Source organism: Anser cygnoides, chromosome 24 (genome assembly GCF_040182565.1).
Source record: "Anser cygnoides isolate HZ-2024a breed goose chromosome 24, Taihu_goose_T2T_genome, whole genome shotgun sequence".
Classification (NCBI taxonomy): Eukaryota; Metazoa; Chordata; class Aves; order Anseriformes; family Anatidae; genus Anser; species Anser cygnoides.
Genome location: NC_089896.1, coordinates 3463418 through 3484310, shown reverse-complemented (window position 1 = coordinate 3484310; position 20893 = coordinate 3463418). Strand labels below are relative to the sequence as shown.

Genomic DNA, 20893 nt, shown 5'->3' with positions numbered 1-20893 from the left:
TAGGTCACCGGAGCGGAGGGGTTTTGGGGTCCCCTCCCCACGCGGGGAGCTGCCGGGCCCCCCGCGGTGCTTCGGGAGGGAGACGGCACCGCCGGGAAGGGCTCGGGCGCTGCGGGGGGACGAACGCGCCGAGGGGATGAGGTCCGCAGGGAGAGCTGGTGACACCTCCCCGGGGCACCCCAGGGTGCTCAGGCACCCGGCGTGGCACCGGGGAGGGGGGGAGGCTGTGGGACCGGGGGGCTGGAAGCGACGGGTACCTGCGGGTCTTGGCAACCCCCCCCCCCAACCACACCCCGCTGCAGCAAGGCACTGTGGGAAGCTCCCTGCCGAAACAGCCCCCAAAACCCAGCCGGGGAGGCAGGCCCCCTGCGGGCGCCGCTGCCGCATCCCTCGCTGCCGGGGGGGCCACGCGGAGCTGGGGAGGCAGCACGGCCCCCAGCCACGACCCCCTCCCCTGCCGCCTCCATCCCCCTGCAATCACTGTTTGCCCCTGTACAGGCCTGGGGGCCCACAGCCCCCCAGCGGGACGCTCCCCTTGCTCCTTGGGGGGGGGTCAGGACCCCCCCCACTGCCTCCCCCCGATGCCCAGGTCCCCCCACCCCGGCGGCATCGTGCAGCACGGACGCAGCCCCCTTCGCGCTCCAACCCTCTGCCCCCCCAGCCCCCGTCCCCGGAGGGGTCTCGGTCCCCTCGCCAGGCGCGGGGGGGGGGGCTGTAGGGCTGTGCCGGGGGGGGGGGGCGGGGGGGGGCCGGGGAGGTGGGGCCGCCAAAGCGCTCGACAGATGGACTGCAGAGACGGTGGCACCTCGGCCGGCTGGAGCCGAGAGCCGCAGTTCAGAGCTAGCAGGGAAACGGGCTAAATTTAGCTGCTTCCCTCGGTGCCAGCTTTGTTCCCCCGCCCCGCTGAGCCGGCGCAGGAGGCGAGCAGCCGGCCTGGCCCCCTCCTCGGCCCCCTCCCCGCTGGGGACCGCGGGGACGCCCCGACAGCCGGCCCTTGGGGCGCGGAGCCGGGTGCCGGGGCCGGATTCGGGGGTGCCGGGGTTTGGCACGCGGGTCCCCCCGCGGGTGCCGTCCCCGGTGCTATCACGGGGTGCCTTGCCCTGCGTGCCCCGGGCCCCCCCCCCTGCGTGCCGGCAGGCCTGAGGCTGCGCAGACGGCCGCGGCCCCCCCCCCCCCCCTTTTCTCCCCACGCTCCCTCTTATAGCCACAGCATGAGTCACAGCTCCGGTGCGTCCCTGCCCAGCGCCCGGCCACGCCGGGTCATGTAACACCCGTGGCCGCCCCGGCACGGAGCGGGCTCCGTCCCCCGGCCCCGTGCCACCCCCTTGCACGCACCCCGAGGTGGCTCCGCAGCCCCCGACGCCCCGCTGGGGACCACCGGGGGGGTCGGTGCTCAGCTCCCCCCCAGGCCCCGAGCCTGCTGCGAGGCCGCGGTGCGCCGCGGGTTAACGCCAAGCGGGGCCGGGATGCTGCGAGGCCAGTAACATTTGGAAGGCGCCAGATGGATGCGTGCCCGTGCCGAGGTCTCGCTCGGCACAGGCGATGCTCCCCCGGCGCTGGGGCTGGGGGGCTGCCCGGGGAGGGCGCAAAGGGGCCGAGGGGGGCACCGGCGACGTGCCCCGTGGGCTCCCGAGCCACCCACGCCCACCCGTGTCCCGTCCCCCCCACGGCACCGTGGGGAAGGGCAGCGGGGGGAGGCCGGGGGCGGCGGGGGCCCTGTGCCGGGCCAGGTGCGCCGGCTGAGCCCGCGGCATCGCCGCTGCACCCCTTCGGTGCCGGCCCTGGGGCCAGGTGGGGAGCAGCCCCCGCGGGGCCCGGGGGGGGGGGTCCGGGCAGGGGGGAGCCGCCAGTTGCCTCCCTCGGCCAATTTTAGAAACTGGCTAGACAAGAAAGGCAGAAAGGGCTGGGCAGGATTTACGGCCGGGCTGGTGTCAGGGTGGGTTTTTTTTTTTTTTCTTTTTTTCTATTTCTTTTTTTTTTTATCGGAGGCACATAGGAGTTGAGCGGAAACTCCTGGCTGCAGATCCTGTTTCCTGGGAGATGCGGCGCGGTGCGGGGCCGGCGGGGGCCGAGCTGGGGTGGGAGCCGCCGGGGACACTGCCAGCGTGGCGCGGGGAGCAGCGGGCACGGGCGTGCACGGAGCTGCTGCGCTTGTGCACGGGGCCGTGCACCAGCAGGTGTGCGCAGGCACAGGGGCGCGCACACGCAGGTGCACCCGCGCGCGCGGGATGGGCACAGGGGCAGGTGCACAAGTGTGCACGGGCACAGGTGCACGCACAGGTCTGCGAGGGTGCACGCAGCTGGGTGCACACGTGGGTGAACGGAAGTACGCGGACACGGAGGCACCGGGACATGCAGGCACACGGACATGGAGGTACACACAGACGGAGGTACACGGACACGTAGGTACATGGACACGTAGGTACACAGACACGTAGGTACACACACACAGGTACACAGACATGCAGGTATGCAGACACACAGGTACACGCACACGTAGGTACACACACACATAGGTATACAGACACGCAGGTAAACAGGCACGTAGGTGCGCACACACGCAGGTGCACACACACGTAGGTGCGCACACACAGATAATACACACATAGGTACACACACACATAGGTACACGCACACGTAGGTGCACACACACGTAGGTGCACACACACACACTCAGGTGTGCCGCCGCAGCCGCATCCCTCCCCGCGCCCACCCGCAGGCTCACCCCCCGCCGGGGGCGCAGCGCAGCACCGAGCACCTCCTGCGCCCTCCCGGCCACGTGCTGCAAGCACCCAGGCGGCACCCACGGGTGCTCAGAGCACGGGGACCCCCAGCCCCCCCATACGGCCGGGTCATCCTCACAGGCTCCCCCATCCCAGAGGCTGTCAGCGGCTCCCCAGGCTCAGCCCCCCCCCCCCATAAATCCCTGTGCGCGGGGGGCACATGGGGCTGGTCCTGAGCACAGCAGGTGACCCTGAAACGCAACCGAGCCTTTCGTGCTGCTGTTCGTGAGACCCCATAACTCCCGTGGTTCATCCCCAAAAGATCAGAGTCAGCAAGGCGGGGCGGTGCGAGCAGAGCAGCGGGCACGCGTGCGCACGGGGAAACTGAGGCAGGCAGCAGGGCGATGCCTCTCCCAGGCACGGGTAGAAACCGCAAGCTGCGGCGCGTGCTCCCCGGGGAGCCGGGTGCCCTGTGCTGGCCCCAAACCCTGCTCCCACCCCACCCATCTCCGGTGACAGGGACCCGGCACGTCCCACGGGGCCGAGGTCCCCCAGGATGGGGATGGGGGCACCCAGCTCGTCCCGCACCCCCCTGGGTGCCTCATCCTGCACCCACCTACACGGCGACGTGTGCTTCCCCCACCCTCGCCGGGGAGCTTGCCATTAAAATTGGAAGAACACAACTTGCCGGCAGAGCCCCGGCGCGCATCGTACACAGCCTGTCACTCACACATCACTTTGTAGATGCCCATAAATTGCTTCATTACCTCTTCTAATTGAGGAGAACGCAGCTGCTGTGGGGCGGTGACAGAGCTCCTTCCCTTTGAAGGATGCCTCGCTCTCCAAAGACGGGTCCGGCGGAGCCGCAGAGCCCCCCCAGCGTCCCAATAATAATAATAATAATAACAGCGATAATGGCGATAATAACGGTATCCGAGCAAAACCCCCCGGCACAGGGCAGCAGTGCTCATGTGCGCCGGAGCCCGTGGGCAGGAGGGGGACAGGCAGCTCGGCGGGCAGGGGGGAAACTGAGGCACGAAGGGGGCTGCGCCACGCACGGGGTGGAAACGCAAGCCCCTGCGTGGCACCAGGGGGGGGGACCACGGCGGTGGCACGGATAGAGGACGGCTCGTGGTGTGAACCCCGATTTGGGGATTTGGGGTGGGGGGGGGGGGAACTGGGGGCTCAGCGCCGCCAAAAGTCCCTTGAAAAGTCCCCGGGGAACTTCGCAGCCCACTCAGGGCCGCGTCCTCCCACCTCGGCCAGCAGGAAGCCGCCGCGGGCGCCCACGGCCCTCCCGCGTCCCCGTCCTCGTCCCCGTCCCGGGCAGCACCGCTGCGCCCCGGCCCCCCGCGGGCCCCAGGCTTTGTCTGGGAGGAGGCAGCGGCTGCGGCTGGGCTCGGTCCCCTTGCAGGATACTGCAGAAGGATTTACTGTATTGCAGCTCGCGCTGGCTGCAGCCCAGCGCACAATAGATTAGCTGTAGCCCAGGGCAGCACGTTGCGGGGGAAGGAAGGTGGGACTCATTCGGATGCAGATTGCAGGGCATTTGCTGCAGTATACTGCAGGATCCGGCCGCCCGGACCCCTGCCACCCCACTCCGAGCTCTGCCGAGAGCGGGGCCGCCGGGGGCCCATGCGTCCCCCCCCCCACGCCCCCCGCATCGCCGCCCCCCTCCGAATCCGACGCGTCCCCACGGGGTGCCCACGCTGTCCCTGCCTGTCCCCTGTCCCCAGCAAGGGGGTGCGCGCGGGGTCCGGAGGGGCTGCGCTCCCCGAGGTCCCCCCCCATGTGCTGCCGGGGACGCCGGGCCCCCCCATGCTGGGCGCGACGGCACAAAGCTGGTGCAGGGCGGGAGCCGGTGGCTGCAAGCAGCACTAATTGATCGCGATTAATTCAGCTCCTACCTCCCCGGGTGGCAGGGAGAGATGCTGAGACACAAACCCAGCCCACGGAGCTCTCCCAAATCGGGCTCCGCTCTCCCCCGCGCACCCCTTCCCCCAGCGGGGGCACCCGGCCCCAGGGGACACGGGCTGCCTGGCCTCGGGGACGGTGCGGTGCCCACGGGGTGAGGGCGCTGGGACCCCGGCTCCGATGGGTGCCCGGCTCCTGCTGCCACCCAGAGGTGTTGGGGGCCCACGAGGACACGGTTTGGGGTTGGGGCTTTGGGGCGGACCCCCCCCCCCCTTCCTGCTTGGGGTCCTTTTGGAAAAGCTGCTGGGTAAGGGGGGGGGGGTCTCTGCGGCTCGTCCCCCTGGCACCCCACGGCCGCGGGATGCGGGGATGGGGGCACCCAGGGGGATGATGCTCAGGGCTGCGAAGGTGCTGGGGGGGTGGGGGGAGCAAGGGGGGGGCACTGATGGCCTCGTTGGCTTCACCGTGGCACCTTCAGCATCACCGGGTGCAAGGCAGGGGAGCACCCCGGGCGCCGAGGCAGGCGCCCACCCCCGTTGTGGGCACCCCGAGGTGGATTTTTGGGGTGGGGTTTGTGCGTGTGTGTGTGCACGGAGGGGGGGGGGCGGGGGGGGGGGGGGGAAGGGGGGGGGGGGAAGAGTTTGGAGCCTGCAAATTCAGGCTCCGTAATCCGACGTCGGATGCAGTTTCCACAGCAACAGCGGGTCAGAGGGCAGCGAGGGGAGCTGCCTGCTCCGCGCCCGGCTGCGATTGTGCCGCAGCCGAAAAAGCCGCTGGGGCGAGGGGCGAGGGGCGGCCGGGAGCCGGGGCTGCGGGGGCGCGGGGGCGGCCGGGTGGGTGCTGCCGGGGGAGGCGGCGAGCGGCTCGGTGTGTGCCGCTGTCAGCAGAGATGTCACTAATTGTCTGCAGGAGCAGCAAACCCTCCTCAACCCTTGGGCAGCCGGCGGCGGGCGCGCTGCTGGGGGGTGTGGGGGGGGAGCCGTCACCTATGTGGGGCTGGGGACACGAGGGGACCGCCACCGGGCGCCGCGGGGTTTGGTGGCGTGACCCCAAAGGGGTTGCCTTGGCGTGCCAGCGGTCACGGGCCTGCAGGGAGGGTGCTGGGACCCCGAGTGGGTGCCCGCGGCAGGGGGGGCAGCCCCTCTCTCTGCCTGCCCCACGGGCTCCGGCCTTGCCCCCGCGGTCGCAGCAGCACGGGGCCGAGACGAGCGCTGGGGACACCGGGGCCACCAGGCTGGGGACAGGGCTGGGGTCCCGTCCTCCAGCCCAGGGCACGAGGCTCCCTGGGGAGAAACCAACCATGGGAGAGCCCCCAGCCCCGCTGCCGAGCTGGGAACGCTGCGGCCGCCCCCCCCCCCAAAGTGCCACCACCTCTCGTGGCAGCGAGGCAGGGGCACGGCAGAGGGACGCGCACCCCTCGGGGAGCACAGCAGGATGCGTGCACGGGCAGAGGGGACGCAGAACCCGCAGCCCGGCCACCACCGAGCCCTTGCACCCCGCCGCGGTGACACTGGGGGACACGGAACAGGCCCCCCCCTACCCCGAGAGGTTTTTCCTCTGGTGGCACAGAGGGGACAGAGGCAGGAGCGGCTCCTCCAGCGCTCGGCTGGCTCCGGTACCTGGGAGCTGCTGGGAAGCGCTGACGCCGGCAGGAGCGGGGGGGGGGCAGCGGGGGGGCCGGGGCGAGCGGCAGCAGGGTCAGCAGAAAGCCTCCGGCTCCTGCCAGCCGCTGAGCGGGGCTTTGTTCCCGTCCTGCACCTCTCCCACCACCCCCAGTACCGAGCGGGGGGGGACCCTCTCCGGGATCCCGTGGTTTTTGGGGAGCGAGGCAGCGGGAGGAGGCTCGCATCGCCGGGGATGCGTAAAGGTGGGGGGGACGGGGGTTTGTTGTGCCCCCAAGGTGGGGTGAGCAGGGGGAGGTGAGGCTTGGGGGGGGTCTGAATCCGACCCAAGTCCCTGTGATAGAATGGGGGACACGGTGCAGGGGGGGTGGAGGCAGCGCAGCCCCCCTCTGCCGTGTCCCCTGGTGGTCCCTGGGCATCGCCCCATCCCCAGCTGCTGCCCCCAGTGCCTGGCCGTGCCCAGGGGAGGGGCCGGATCCTGCTCCCTGCTCTCTCAGCACCCTCCTTGCTCAGCCAGGAGCTGGGGGCACTGGGGGCAGCTCCCGAGACCACCAGCCCCGGCCCCATGGGCAGCAGCGGTGGGACAGAACCCGGCCACCATGAGCACAACACCTTCACGTGGCAGGAGAGAGGGAGGAAGAGGAGGGAAGGGAGGGATGAAGGCGATGGGATGCTGCCCAGGACCCACCGAGCATGGGGACAGGCACCCTCCTGGGGACAGCCAGCAGCAGAAATGGGGACAAAACCAGTGTTCCCAGCACACGCAGCCAACAGGGACTGGGAGGTACGTAGAGCGCAGCCCGCTACCTCCACCGCAGCGTGTCAGCGGGGTGCGGGCACCAAGCTGTGACCCCCGGGCACCCCCCTGTGGGGTGACAGCACCGGGGACAAACTCCAGTCCCCAGGCAGGCACTGGGCAGGTCCCTGCAGCACTGGGGACTCTCCCGGTGCTTTTGGCTGGGATTTCCTGCGGGGCCGTGGGTTCGGCGGTGTCGCAACGCTCCCCGAGCCCTGCTCCGTCCCTGCACGCCGCCAGCTGCGTGGGGCTTTGCAGAGCTCCCAGGGCGGCGCTGCCAGATGGGGCCGTGACCGCAGCGCCTGCCCAGTACGGCTTACTGGGCATACTGGGCATCCTGCAGCTGGCAGCTGGCACCGGCTCGACGCAGCTCGCCTGGTTTCAGCGCTGCCTGGGGCTCTCCTGTCCCCCTGCATCCCACCAGGAGCCCTCCAGCTGAGGCGCAAACACAGCCCTGGGTGCAAACGCAGACCTGGGTGCGAATCCATTGCCAGGCCAGGTACAAATCCAGCCCCAGATGCAAACCCGTCATTGGATGCAAACTCCTCCCCAGGTGCAAACCCATCCCCGGGAGCGCATCCATCGCCGGGTGCAAATCCAGCCCCAGTTGCAAACCCATCCCCGGGTGCAAACCCATTGTTGGGTGCAAATCCAGCCCCAGATGCAAACCCGTCCTTGGATGCAAGCCCAATCCTGGATGCAAACTCATCCCTGCGTGCAAAATCCCTTGATGCAAACCCAACCCTTGACGCAAACCCAGCCCTGGATGCAAACCCATCCTTGGGTGCAATCCTACTCCTGGGTGCAAACCTACTCCTGGGTGCAAACCCAGCCCTGGGTGCAAACCCAGCCCCGGCTGCACATCAGACCCACGGGTGCTGCGCCCCACGACATCGCCCTCACCCCGAGCCCCTGCTCCCAGCACCCTACTCCTTCCCTTCCCGTCTGCGCCACCGCAGCCCGGTGCCACCCCGTCCCCCCGCGCGGCGCTGCCGGTCCCCTTGCTGCCAGCCTCGCCCTCCGGATACAGCAGACAGGTCTCCCCCCGCCCCCCCCCCCCGCCCCGGCTCCCTGCTCGGCGTCTGGCTGAGCTAAGCGTATTTAGCGCTTTTAATTGTTCTTAATAAATCAATCCCGCCAGCCCCTTAAATCATTTTTGTGGCTTCCCTCTCAGCCGTCCCCGCGGCTGCGCTCGTGTGGAGCCTGCTGTCTGCAGCGCTGCCGGGGGGGAGCACCCGGCGATGGGGTGGGGGGGCCGGGTGCACCCACCCTGCCCATCCCAGCACCCCTTTGCTGGGTGCTCGGCCCCCTGCTGGGGCGCTGTGCGGGGTGCCCGTGCCTCAGTTTCCCTCCCCGTCGGGGCAGGCTGGCTGCTTGCCCTCTCCGTGCTCTGCGCCTTCGGTGGCCCCGACGCCGCTGCGATTTGGGGGGGCGCAGGAGGGGCGCAAGCCCCTCGCCTTGCTGCGGGCTGGCTCTGCGCCTGCCCACCCCGGGGAGATGCAGGGCTGGGCACAGCACCCTCACCCCCCGCCCCAGCGCCTGCAGCCCCCGTGCCTCAGTTTCCCCCTCCCCAAAGCTCACCCCAGCGCCACGGGGACCGGCGACGAGCAGGGGCCGCGTGGGCTGCGCCACGCACCCGATCCCGCGGCACCCCCCGACCCACCCAGCCCCTCGCCCACCCTCCCCACCCCATCCCAGCACCCAGCACCCATCCTGCACCCCTCCAGCACCCCTCCAGCATGCCGCAGGGCCGCCGGCCCCGGGAAGGGGGACCACGTTGGGACGCTTTTGGAGCCGGGGGGGACACCGGGTACCCTCGGTGGGCACCCCGGGGCTGTGCCACGAAACAGCCTGCGCTGGCTTTGGGCGGAAAACAAACCCTGCAGGGCTTGGAGGGAGAGAGCTAACCTTGACACAGTTGCAGCAGTCACTAATAGCAGGCAATATGCCTGTTCTTGGGGGACTGTTGCAGTTGCTAAGATACTGGCAGCCGTGTGAATGGAAATGGGTCAGTAAACCTGTGGAGAGATAGTGTGACACTGTAACCAGCACAGCTGTTGCAGCCTACATCGAAATCCCACCCTTTCAATATTTATCACTCCCGCCTTCGGCTCCTTCCTCGCAGCAATTTTCCACGTTGCCTCCCCGCTCCCCGGGCTGCCGAAGGCGCCCGAAGCCTCGCGCGGCAACAGCGGTAGGGGAAGGAGGAGGAAGAGGAGGACGACGCGGGACGAAGGAGCCGCCACGGGTCCGGGGAGCGGGCGGGGAGGGAAACCCAAGCCCCCCTCGGCCGGGGCTCCCCCAGATCCCCCCCCCACCCCCCTTCGCCAGCAGGATGGAGCCGGTTCTCGGCGAGGTTTAACAGGAAACAGGCTGTAATCCCCCCGGTAGGAAAACGGGTGAAAAGGTCGATTTGCTCCTGCCCCTCGCTGAGGCTCTGCTGAAATTACACACTGCGGCGGGGAGCCGTGCTCGCGCCCGGCCCCTCCGGCCCCTCCGGCCCTTGTTCCTGCTGCGGCCTCGAGCGGCGGCCACGTGGCTGATGATGGCTCGGGGCTGGGTCTTGCACACGCGTGTGCACCCGCGAGGGGCTTGCACGTGTGTGCGCAGCTGTTCCCGTCACCTATCGTGCCAGCCCCGGCACGGACGGGTGAGGAGCACGGCGCGACCCCCCGGCGCGGCGGCATCGCCCCAACGCTCCCAAACAGTCCCAGCGCCCTCCCCAACAGCCCGGCGTTCCCCCAAATGCTGCAGCATCCCAATGCTCCAGCATTCCTCTAAATGCTCCAGCATCCCCGAAGTACTCCAGCAGCCCCTAAATACGCCAGCAGCCCCCGAAATGATCCAGAATCCCAAATACTCCAGGCTACCCCCAAATACTGCAGCATCCCAGATATTCCAGCATCCCCCAAATGCTCCAGAATCCTCCAAATCCTCTAGCATACCCCCAAAATGCTCCAACATCCAAAATACTCCAGCATCCCCCCAAATGCTCCAGCATCCCAAATATTCCAGCAGCCCAAATACTCCAGCATACCCCCAAAATGCTCGAGCACCCCAAATATTCCAGTACCTGAAATACTCCAGCAACCCAAATCCTCCAGCATACCCCCAAAACGTTACAGCATCCCAAACGCTCCAGCATCCCAAATATTCCAGCATACCCCCAACGTGCTCCAGCACCCCAAAATACCCCAGCATCCCAAATATTCCAGCACCCCAACTGCTCCCGCATCCCCTCAAGCACGAGGCCCTGGTGCTGCGGTCCTGACCCCGACGCGTGTGGGATCCCCGTCCCTGCTCAGCTCCCTGTGGCGTTTGGGGCCATTCCAGCCCGGATGGGGAGCACGGGGGGAGCCGGGGTGCTGCGGCGTGGGGCTGAGCCGCGCGGGAGGACCGCGCCGCTTGCCGTCCCCGTCCCCAAACCGCTCAGCCCTGGCCCCCAGCCAGGTGTGGGGCAGGAGCTGGGGGGGACCCGGCCAGCGGTGTCCCCAGGCGGCCACGTCGGGCTGGCTCCCGCCCGGACCCTGCCGGGGAGGAGGGAAGGAGGAGGAGGAGGAGGGCGAGAACATCTGGTCGCAGGGAAGAGGGACAGTCCAGGAAAATGTGCAGAGCTGTTGGAAGAGGCCCTCGCCGCGGAGGCTGGGGTGGAGCGAGGCCGGCCTCCCTCCTGCGCCGCAGCTGCGCCGGGGCTCGGCGGGGAGCGGGGGCACCGGCACGGGCAGGGGCAGGGGCTCGCTGCGCCCCCAGCCCTCCGTCCCCCGAGGGAAAGCTGAGTCCCAGAGCGAGCAATAACGTGATTTTGGGCTTGCGTCAGCAGGGTCAGCACCGCCACATCTCCTGGGCGCATCCCTTGCGCCTGGCGATGGCTCGAGGAGTGCGGGGCGGTCGGGGCGGATTTACATGGCACGGCACTCGGCACCCCGGGGGGGGTCGAGCGGGGAGGGGAGAGGTGCGGAAAGGTTGTGGCGAGCCCGCGGCGAGCTCAAGCTCGCCTCCTCCCCAAAGGCGCTGGCTGCCACCCCCCCGCAGGTGGCTGGAGCAGAACGGTTGGTATGGAGACAGGGAAGCGCGGGCTGGGTAAGGTGACATTCGCCAGATGCCAGGTTCACACTCGCTCCAGCCAGTGGGCCCCCCCCAGGCCACCTCCCCGCCGGCCACCCCCAGCAAACGCCGGGCTGGCGGTGCCCCCGGCAGGGCCACGTGTCCCCGAGGGGACGGCGGGGCCGTGGGGACAGCAGGGGACGGCGGAGAAGGGCCCCCCCCCACCCCCCCACCATGGCACGGCGTCGCAGAGGGGACAATCAGCGGCTGGTGGCTAACGAGGGAGAAGCCACCCTTGGCCCGAGCAGGGGTTTTGCGCCTCCTGCCCGGGCAGGGTGACACCACGCGAGGCTGTCCCTTGTCACCAGGGTGGGGGGGTCCAAGGTGCAACCCCCGCCCCCCCCCCCCGCCTTGGTCGGTGCAACCAAAGCCCTGGTGCCGTGGCGGTGCTGGAGATCAAAGGGCCGTCAGCCGGCGCGGTGAGCGGGGCCGGGACAGATTCCCGTCACGCAAGGGGCCAGGGGGACCTCATCCGTGCCGGGCAGGGAGGCTGGGGGCACGCAGCCGGCGAGGGGCCGGGGGGAGCGGGCCTGGGGGGGGGGTTGGGGGGGGCCCCCGCTGCCAGCCCACACAAAGCGCCTCCGGCCGCGCTCCCCACGCCCCCTGCCCCCGGCTGCTGCTCTCTGACCCCCGTGCAGGGGAGGCTGGAGCCTGCTAATGAGCTCAGCGCCTGCTCAGCATCCCCGGGCCCCCGCAGCCCCCGGCAGGTGTGGGGCACGGCTCACCCCAGAACCGGGGGGGGGGGGGGGGGGGGGGGGGGCCGCGTGGCCCGGAGTGGATGCGAATGGGAGGCAGGCGGCGACGGGGCCGCATGGTCGGGCTTCGGGCACCGCTCACGGTGCTGTGCCTCCTCTGCACCCCCTCGGCCCCCCCGGATGCCCCCCACCCGCTTTGCTAGGGATGCTCTGCACGGGCACAGCATCCCCCTGGGGCACGGGGACACCCGGCGGTCACAACGGGGGGCGCACACACACGGCCCCCTCTGCCCCCCGCTCCCTCCGCTGCATCCTTCTCCTTCCTCCTCCTCCTCCTCTCCGCCCTGAAGCAGGAGACAGCCCTTGCCGCTCGGCTGAGCGCCACCGAACTCCACTTCCAGATTTTCAGAGCGACCTCCTGGCTACCTGGATCCGGCGCTGCTCGATGCCCCCTCTGATCTCTCCTCCCCTCCGGCCCCCCCAGCATCCCCGAGGGAGCCCCCGGCGCGGAGCGGGATGCAGGGGGAGCTGTGAGAGGAGAGGTCAGCCTGCACCTGGACGCAGCCTCGCCGCGCCGCGGGGGCTCTGCCGCCCGCCCCCGGTGGCTTTTGGGTTTGTTTAACCCAGCCGCCGGGCCCACGCGGGCGAGGAAGAGGAGGGAGCGCGATGAAGGGCGCCTCGCAAAGCGCTCACACCTGGGCACCCCGAAGGTGGTGCCCACGGGGATGTGCCCGTCCTTCCAGGCTGATGCCTGAGCAGGATTCAGCCCCGTGGGAGAGGTGCAGGGTGCGGGATGTGGCCCCGGCTCCCCACGTCCCCCAGCGTCACCGACCCCACGTCCCCCAACGTCACCGACCCCACGTCCCCCAGTGTCACCGACCCCACGTCCCCCGGCGTCGCCAACCCCACGTCCCCCGGCGCCGCGCCAGATAACCGGGGGAAGGCTGGGGAGGGGGGGGAGAAAGAAGGGAGGGAAAGACGTAAAAGCCCCAAAATATCCCAAACCCGTGCTGGGGAGGGGGAGGAGAGCAGGGCGGCGAGGGGCCCGCGGCGGCGAGGCAGCACCGCAGGGCACCGCCAGCCTCCGGCCGAGCCCTGCCTTCAAAAAGCGAGCGGAAAAAACCCACCGACAGGCAAACAGATGGAAAAAGCACCGAAGCGCCAGGTCCGTCCCCCCCCTCCCCCCCCACCTCCCCGCCGCCCAAAGCCCCCAACCCCTCTGCCCCCTGCCCGCGGGTTGTTCCAAGCCCTCCGCTCCCCCCGGCACCCTGCTCCCCTCCGCTCTCCCTTGCACTCTGGTATTTGGTGTGTTCCTCAGCTGCAGGAAATTCCTGATGCTCTCCATCATGCAGGCTGCGCTCGCATCCCCCGCCCTGCCAAGGCTCCCCTCCAAAGGACAGACATGTGCTGGACATCCAGCGCACACGACGGCAGGAATCTCTCCCCTCCCCGCCGCGGCCGGGGATTTGCTCTCCCGCTCGCCTGCGCCTTTTCTCCTCTCTCTCTCTCTCTCTCTCTCTCTTTCTCTCTCTCGCCTTTTTATTTTAAACTCCAGCCCTGCAAACGAGCCCCCTCCTTCCCCGCGAGAGCTGGCGGGAGGCTGCGGGCGGGTGGCAGTGTCTGAAGCAACCCAGCCCTGGCCGTTCCCCTGCCTGCCTTTTTCCCTCCGTCTCTCTCTCTCTCTCCGCGAGACCGCTCCTGATCTTATTTTAATTCGTCTCAGACGGTGTTGGAGTGTTATTTTAAGAGAGAGGATATGCACAGACATTGTGTTTTCTGCTTTTTCCTGGCCCCAAGCCAGGCTCTCTGGGCTGTCAGCTACCCACTGTGTTGCAGTCACGTGTGGGAAGAGGCAGCCAGAGCCAGCCTCACAACTCCTGGTAGCAACATGGAAATCAAGTGTGCACTTTCTTCCCTCTGTATGTGTCTGTATTATTAATAGCGTCTCTCTCCGTGAGTTATCCATAATGTATCTTAATACCTGTCCGTCTCTAAATGATGTATTACGGTGTGCACGCACAATGGCGGTGGTGCCACTCGGGGGGAAGGCGCCGTGCCGGTGCCGGCAGCGCCCCGGGGTGAGGCACGGCTGCGATCCTGCCCCACGGACACTGACGCCGGGTGCTGGGAGCCCACGCAGGGACGCAAACCCGTCCCACGGGGCCCACGCAGGGACACAAACCCGTCCCACGGGGCCCCACCGGGGCCAGCCCGGCGGTCACCGTTTGGCCAGGCTGGGGACGTCGTGGGGACGCAGTGAGCCGCTCGCGGTGCCAGCACCCCTGGGTGCTGGGGGCTTCGAGGCTCCCTGACAACACCCCACAGCTGGCAAAGACAAGGCTGGAACGGGGAGCAGGCAGATGTGGTCTCTCAGAAAGGCTCGGGGGCATTTTGGGGGCTCAGAGCTGAGCAGAGCCTCCCCCCACGACCAGACCCTTGCAGCACCCAGCAGCCAAGTCCCCACGCGGCGGCTGTCTCATGCTGCCCTTCCCCGGGTGGCTTTGGTCCCCTGTTCCCATCACGTCTTGGGGATGTTAGGGCAGGGACAGGGCTGGGCGCCTCCCCACGCACCAGTAACGCTGACACCCGCACGTATTATCGATAAATACTGAACCCCCACACCCCCCCGTACCCGTACAGTGCGCAGGTGGGTGCACGAGCGTGCCCACACGCGCATCACACGCACGCTCGCGGTACCACCTCGACACACAGACCTTGTCCCAGCCTCCACATCGCTGCCTGGGCACCGGGCACGTCCCCAGGCGCCCCGCACCACCCACGGGTGCTGCAGCACGCTTGGGGTGCCCCTCGCTCCCCACAACGTGGCAGCACCCCAACCCCGAGGGTGTCCCGGGGCCGACGGGAGCAGGAATCCAGCAAAGCGAACGGGGAGCTCGAGGCTTCGCGTTTCTGGATTCTGGTTCCCGTTTCTGCTCCCGGCTGTTTCCATGGAAACTGGCGTCGGACCTGGGAAAATAAGGTTAGGGTTTGCAGAGGAGGCCCTCCGCCAGCGCCCGCCCGCCAGAGGGGCACGCGCCCGGGCACCCGCCTGCTCCTGCACCGAGCCACGGTGCTCGGGCCCGGGGGCTGAGCGGCACCGGCGCGCTCCGGCATCCTTCCTCCTGGGGTGCCAGGATCACGCCGGGTAATCTGGGGACCCGCAGTGCCAGCCCTGGTGGCCTCGGTTTGTCCCAGCGCAGCCGGTGGCGCAGGGAGGTGGCAGCGACCAAGGCTGCTCGGGAGGGACGCAGCCAACCCGTGTCCCTGCCCTTGCCATCCCTGCGGGACCCCGCTCTCGTCCCACCGCTCCAAACCCATCTCGGCTCAACCCTAGCGGGAACTTTGCAACGACACCCAGCTGCTTGTGATGCCCCAGCCAGCCCCACCGGCACAGGTACCACCAGGACGGTCCCCAAAAGCACCCGCTGTCCCTGGCACACCGCTGGTGGCCCCGCTGTCACACCGCCAGGGCTGTACCCGTGGGTTTTTCATGTACCCGGTGCACTCCGGGAGCCAGGCCCTCCCCTTCCCTGGTTCAGGATCCCCATTTTTGCTCTTGGGAAGGTGGGGAGTCGGCGCGGGGAGAGAATGAGGACACGGCACCTCGGGGGAGCCGTGAAGACTAATGAATGGAGGCTTTTAAAAAGCACTTTGAGTGAGAAGGGCTAGAGTAGGAACTAATTATTCCTCCTGCGTGCGCACACACTTGTACGCACACGCGGGCGCGTGCACGCGCGCGCAGGCGTCCTGCTGTCTCCCGGAGTCGCAGCTGCAAAATCGCAGCAAACCCCAGCACCCAGCACCATGGCAGCAGCATCCTCGCCAATCAGCGCCGCCTCAGCCAGCACATCCCCTCCGAGGCGCTGCTTTGCCTCCTGCCCCCTGCTCTCCCGTGCCCCCCGGCGCAGCCACATGCCCCCCTGCTCCCCCCAACCCCCCCCCCGGTTTTGCTGCCGCCGCCTGCCCAGCCCTGGCGCAGCGCTCGGCCGCGAGCCGATGGCACGGGGCGCCGCTCGCCCTCCTCTCCTCCTTCTTTTCGCAGCGCCTGCTGGTTTTTTGGAAGGGTTTCCTCCGCCCCCCTCCCCGTTTTATTAACAAGCCGCCATTTTACGGCGCTCGAAGGCCGGCCGCTCCCCGGGGATGGACGGCACCTGGCGCCCGGCTCCTCGCCGCCCCGCGCAGGTGCGACCCCGCGCGAGGCCGGCGGCACCGGCCCCTCCGCGGGCGCAATTATGGGCTGGCTTGGAGCAGAGCCCAGCCCCGCCGGAGCACGCAGCCGCCGGTGCCCCCGCGCGCCCCCGCTGCCTCCCCAGCCCCGCTGCATCCGGACGTGCCCGGCGCTGCCGCCAGCTTTGGGGCACCGGGGCCACGGGTGCCGTCCCCCCGCGGTCCCCGAGGCCGGCGCGGCGCTGAGCGCTGCACCATTTTGCATTCTGGTGCTGACCGGGCCCTGCTAACCTCCCACTCCCACCCCCACAACGGGCTGTGTTTCAGCTGCTCTTGAAATCTGTCCAGGCTGGATTCATCACAAGAGCCCTCAAGCGGCTGCAAACAAACAGAAAAAAAAAAAAAAAAAAAAAAGGGAAAGAAAAAAAAAAAAAAAGAAGAGGGAGCGAGAAAAGCGATCGATCGGTGCTGGGGGGCCCAAGCCCCTTCGGCGGCTCTGAACCAGCCCTGCAATGCTGCATGCCCCAAACTCATCTCCTCGAAAAGGGGCTGGGGGCGAGGGGCGTGGGGAAGGGGCTGGAGGAAGGCACCGCCGGGCATGGGAACTGGGGGCACGGGGCCGGGCCGTGCCGCCGAAGCCCCCGGTTGCGGTGTGGCGGCGGCGGTGGCACGCGGCTGCTCCTCCGCCGCTCTCCCTTCCCGGCGGAGCCGGGCTCGCGCCGCTCTGAAACTTCCCTCTTGTGGTTACTGCAGTTAAAAAAGCAAACAGGAGGCTCGGGCGCATTAAGAAAGAAATAGGAAATCGCGCGGATTGGAGCGCGGGGGCCGGGGCTGGGGTGCGCCCTGTGCCGGCTGCACCGCGGCCGGGAGCTGGGGACGGGGCACGGGTGGGGACGGGGCTGGGGGACAGGGCACGGGGCGAGCCCACGCCCTGGGGAGGACGAAGAGGGCTTGGTTCATACGGGGCCGGGAAAGGTGGCGGGGCCGTGCCGGGCACCCGGGCGCTGTTTCCCCACCTGGGCCCGGCCCGGCTGGGAGTTAAGGGCCAGGAAAGCGATCGCCGCCACCGCCGCCCCGGTGGGAATTGCTGCCACGGGAGACGCCAGCTCGGGTTGCTGCGCCGGGGTTTTTAAGAGGGGGCTGGGTCGTTTTTACCACCGCCAACGATCCCGGCCGTGACCGCCACGCTCCAGCTCCGTGCCCGGCGTCCCGTGCTCTGCGCGGGGCTCGGCCCGAGCGGTGCTGGTTCAAGGCACGGCTGCCGCAGCACCGATGGCCGACACGGCGCCGTGCTGGGCACCGGGCAGGAGGAGCACGGTGGCTGCAAACCCCCGGGCTCGGCGCTTGCAGGAGCTGCACCGGGGGTTTTTGCAAAGGCGCCTTCGAGCCCGAGCCTCCCCGGCGGCCGCGCGGCAGGCGGCCGTGCTGCAGGACCGCCGCCACCGAGCCCAGCTCCTGCCGGCTGATTAGCAGAGCCGCACGCGGAGATTTACTGCTAATTACCCGCGCCGCAGTTGTGCTCGCAGGCCTGGGCACGACTAGGGACACGGAGGGGCTCGGGGGGTGAAAGGGGCGGCTGAGCCCCCGGCCAGGCGCGCTGCGGTGCTGGGGGCTCAGCCCCCCGCTGCGTTGTGCCACCAGGGTGGCCGTAGCTTGAGATAATTTTGTGGTGGGTTGGAGAAAAGCACCAGAAGGTGGAGGGGATGCCGTTTCGGATAGCACCACGCACCTGCCCCCGTGGCCGGGGAGCCCCGTGGGTCCCACAGCGCTGACGGGGACGGCGGGTGGCGGTGGGACCGCGGGGGGCTGCCAGGCGCCCATCGCCCATCGGCCAGGTGGGGATGCCTAAGGACCCTGAGTCACCCAGCTGAGAAGCAGCTGAGGGGGTTCTGGGGGCCGCTTCCCTGCTAACTGCAGCCCACGGGAAGCAAGGGGCTGCTCAGCACCCTGTGGGGACCGATCCTGCCCCCCTCTCTTGCCAGCCCTGTGGCTTCTGGCTCCCCCTCCGCCTGCAGGCACGCACCGAGCGCGGCACCAGCCGTCCTCCTGCCATCAGTACGCACAAACCGGGCTGAGCCTGACCCTCCGAGCCGGGGGGGGCACTGCCAAGGAGATCTCCGACCTGGGGGACTGCTCCAAGCCCGAGCCTCCCTGCCACCCATCCCCACCCCAATCCCACACGGGGTCAGCTCACCGCCCCGGTGCCAGCGCGCCCGCTGCGCCCCTCGCTACCATCAGCCCAGGGGTGCAGGTGCTCACGTCCTGCGCCCAGCACCGCACAGACAACCCTAACAAAGACCTGCCGCAGGACGGGGTGTTTGGTGGCAGCATCCCCCAGCCCGTCACCCTTCCGCAGACCCACCGGTGTCCCCCCCCATGCCCCCGCCACCCCGCCGCCCGGCAGGAGGAGAGGGGCGCGGGGCCGGTGCTGGCACTGCAGGGCTCCTCTTCCTCCCGCAATGTCAACCTGCTGCTCTGCACCCGCCAAGGCTGCCCTTGGAAAAGCTGTCGGCTGCGCTGGCTGGGCTGCCAAGCCCAGGACAAGCTCTTTAGCTCGGCTCTGCCAGAACAGATGCCTGGCCTACTGTAATTCTTCCTAGCGTGGCCGGGGAGGGGGGGAGCAACCTCATTGAAGCACTGCAGAGGCTGCTCCTCCAAAGCCCACCCGCCGCAGCGCCGTTTCCCCAAGGGGGGGCGGGGGAGGGACCCCAAAGGCTCGGGCGCAGGGCAGGGTGGCCCGAGGGGCTCCTCGGGGACGCTGGGTGACGCTGGAAGGGCCGGGCGGGGAGGGAGGGGAGGCGGCGCACGGCGGGAGGACGGCGACGCGCGGCGCGCGCTGGAGCAAAACGCGGCTCTGCCGCCAGCTGGGGAGGAGAGAGCGACCCGCTGCAAGGACAAGTGGGAGCCGCCAGCTCCGTGCCACCGGTGTCCTTGCAGCCGCTCGCCTGCTTCGTGTCGACGCTCCCCGCGAAACAAAGATCCCGTTCTCATGGCAATGTCCTCTGCGGCACAGGCAAAGAGCAACGCGCGGCGCAGCCAGCGGAGCCGTGGGGAGGAGAGAGCCGAGTTCAAAAGGGGCCGGAGGAACGGTTGCCTGCGCCGCTCGGGAGGGTTCGCGCTCCTTCGCACGCTCTCTGCAGGTTTCTCCCCGTGCAAACCCCCCCCCGCGCCGCACCCGAAACCCCCCGAGCTGCCCCCGAGCCGCTCGGCCACGAGGGCAGGAGCTCGGAGAGCCCGACGGGAAGGGGCCGCGCCGCAGCCATAGCGCGGCACGAAGCAGGCCGGCAGCATTTCCACAAAGACAGTTTCTTCCACTGGCTGCAGATTGGGGCTGCCAAAAGCCAAAACAAGAATGGAAACATCCCATTTCACTGGCCAAAATTCAACGCAGGTTTTTTTTTGTGTGTGTGTGTTTTGTTTTTTTTTTTTCTTCTTCTTTTTTTTTTTTTTTCTTTCCCTCGTCTTTGGTTAGGAACGGAAATTCCCTGCCATGAAAACATGACGAAACCCCAAACCAAAACACAGCTTGGAATGAAACCTTCGCCCGGGTCCCTGGGGATGCCGTGCGGGGCAGGTCCCGGGGCTGGGGCTCGGTGCGCGGGGGGACCGAGTCCGGATGTCGGCGCCAGCGCCGGCCCCACGCGCGGCAGGGGAAGTCGTGCTGGGGGATCTCTCCAGCGGCCGATGTGCTTCCCCCTCCGTGCGCCTTCGGGGTGAGGCCACCACTTCCCATCCCCGCTCTGTGCTGCTGCACCTCGAAAACTGCACGAGGGAGCTGGGGACGGGCCCGAGCAAGGGCTGCTCTGCACAGTGGGAAAGCCAGAGGGAGGTGGGTCCTGCCCGGCCCTGGTGCAGCGCAGCCCCCCTGGGTGTCCAGCTCAGGGGGTGCCGGTTTCTGGCTGTGCTCGGCTCCTCTGCGAAAGCAGCCGCTGGGAATGGGCTCACCCATCACGTCCCGGGGTGCTTGGGGCCGGCAGAGCCCCAGGCATCGCCCCTGCAGCTGCACCCCACCACCGCACCCCGGCGCCGTCCCTTTCCCTGCCCGCGCCCAGCTCTGCTTTCAGCCAGATGTTCGGCCGCAGGATGAAACAGCTCTTCCCGCCCCAGCCCCTGCCGTGGCTCTCTCCGGCTCCCGTTCCGGAGGCTGGATCCGGCCACGCAGGCTGAATAAGGCTCTGCCTTTGTCCAGCTCCCCCCGCCGCGCTTCCCCTTATCTAGCCCAGCCGCCTTGCCAAGACCACGAGGCAGCGGGGAGGACGCGGCGAGCAGGGAGAGGCTGTGCCGGCGCCTCCCGGGGCCGTTAACTCTTCTCCTGCCCCGTGCACGCTCACCCGGCCCCGTGCACGAAGCCCCCGGGGGACCACCGGCCCCTTGCCGAGCGCAGCCGGCCCCTCTCCACCCCCGCGTGCTCCCCAAACGCAGAGCATCCCCCCAGCTCCGCGCCGAGACACCTGGCCGTGCACACCCCGCCTGGTTCCCGGGGACACCGAGCATCCCCGGGAGCTGCTGTGGGGCTCGGGGTGGGCACGGGGCCCCTCGCCCCGCAGTCCGTCAGGCGTCCTCGGGGGCAGAGCGGAGCCCGGCTATCTGTCTGCAGCGCTCCGCGCGCAGCAATTAACCTCGAGAGAGCAGCCGCGGCTCCTGCCAAGAACCACATTAGGTGTGTGTGGCAGTGTCTAGACATGCAAGAGACCAGAGGCCTTGATCTGTAGGAAGGCGGCTCAGTCCCTTCCCCCCCCACCCCCAGCCAGGCGCCCCCTGGCCCCCCTCCCGGCCTTGGCACGGGGTTGAGCCGGCCCCGGCCAGCCCTGGGGCTGCTTTTCCCAGCCGGGACCACCGAGCGCCGGGCACGGGGATGTGTGGGGTGAGGCT

General features: G+C 68.9%; 1 protein-coding gene across 7 annotated transcripts in view; it reads right to left on the bottom strand.

Annotated features, from left to right (window-relative positions):
* The window catches only part of AHDC1 (AT-hook DNA binding motif containing 1), a 52592-nt gene that overhangs the window by 13269 nt on the left and 18430 nt on the right, over positions 1–20893 (bottom strand). Inside the window, exon 1 of one of the 7 annotated variants that reach the window (XM_066982705.1) lies at positions 8964–11695. The exons of the other annotated variants lie outside the window; for them this stretch is intronic. The gene's annotated coding sequence lies outside the window, so the exon portion shown is untranslated. Of the gene's footprint in view, positions 1–8963; positions 11696–20893 lie in introns of those variants that run through there. 7 annotated transcript variants of the gene reach the window in all.